The sequence below is a fragment of the Microtus ochrogaster genome, chromosome 16 (genome assembly GCF_000317375.1).
Source record: "Microtus ochrogaster isolate Prairie Vole_2 chromosome 16, MicOch1.0, whole genome shotgun sequence".
Classification (NCBI taxonomy): domain Eukaryota; kingdom Metazoa; phylum Chordata; class Mammalia; order Rodentia; family Cricetidae; genus Microtus; species Microtus ochrogaster.
Genome location: NC_022018.1, coordinates 42,584,881 through 42,586,448, shown reverse-complemented (window position 1 = coordinate 42,586,448; position 1,568 = coordinate 42,584,881).

Genomic DNA, 1,568 nt, shown 5'->3' with positions numbered 1-1,568 from the left:
TGTACATAATAAATAAATAAATCTTTAAAAAAAAAAAAAAAAAAAAAAAAGAATGAAAAAGACAATGGTAGACAAGGCCCTCCTTCCTAAGTCCAAACACAAAAAGAGTCCCTACAGAAATGCCCAGTTCAGCTGTGAACATTCACAAAACCATCAAACCAAACGTGTGCTCAAGAGATATCAAAGAGAACACTCTTGTACAGTATCAGGAGCCGAGATCACGCTAGCAAACCGCTGCTATTAAAGTAAGTGCTCAGGGCTGGTGAGATGGCTCAGTGGAAACAGGCCTCTGCCTCCAAGCTTGATGACCCAGGTTTTAGCCCCAGGATCCACAGGGTGGAAGGAGAGACTCGACTTCTACAAACTGTCCCCTGACCTCCACTTGCCTGCCACGGTGCGCGTGTCCATAAACATATATACATGCACAAAATAAATAAAACACAACTTAAAAAAAAAACAAACCAAAACCTTTTCAACCCAGCTCTCTGCCCTCCCTGATTGACTTAGAAGTTAGTTTGTGCCCCACATCACCTGGCCCATAGAAGAACCAGAACAAGACTCCATGAGGATCTTTACCTTATAATAGATTACGACAGCCAGGGACATATTAGGAGACTTATTGGAACTAAGCATTGCTGATCTCCCGTGTCCCCCTAAAAAGGAAAACACACACATGATATTTTTCAAATAATATTACTCAGTTCACATATGTTTACTGAGTCTCTATAGGGGGCTGAGCACCATATGAGTGAGAATGAGAACATCCCTCAAAGATGCTGCTGCTCTGAGAACTCTCAGGGTACCATAGCATTTTGGTTGTACTCATACCCAGTTCATGACAAAAGTGTATGAATTACATATGTGCACACACACATGCATATCTATGATATTCAGTAGGAACAGTGGATGGTCAAGTCTTTTTGAGCCACACTTCTATGGCTGTGAAGAGACATCATAACCAAGGCAACTCTTACAGAAGAAAACATTTAATGGAGGGGTTGCTTATTGTTTCAGAGGTTTAATTCATCATCATCATCATCATCATCATCATCAGGGCAGGGAGCATGGCTGCACACACGCAGACATGGTGCATGAGAAGTCACTGAAAGCTCTACACTCTGATCTGCAGACAGCTGGGAGACTCTGGGCTAGGCATAGATTTATGAAACCTCAAAGCCCACTCCCAGTGACGTACTTCCTCCAACAAGGTCACACTTTCTGATCCTTTTCAGTTTTTTTAAACAGTTCCACTACCTGGTGACAAAGCATTCAAATATATGAGCCTCTGGGGACCAATCTTATTCAATCCATCAAGAAATTCCTTACTGCAAATCACATAGTATTATGTAATAGCTATGCACATGCTTTCTCTTTAAAAAAATATGTTATTTATTCTGTTATTTATTTATTGTGTGTGCACACACGTGCACACATGTGCACCTAGGCACCAGCATACCGCTGACTGCATGTGGAGGTCAGAGGACATATTTCAGGAGTCCGTTTTCACTCTCCACCTCATTTTGAGGCAAGGTCTCTCTTGTTGCTTCTGTAGCTGTGCTTCATACTGG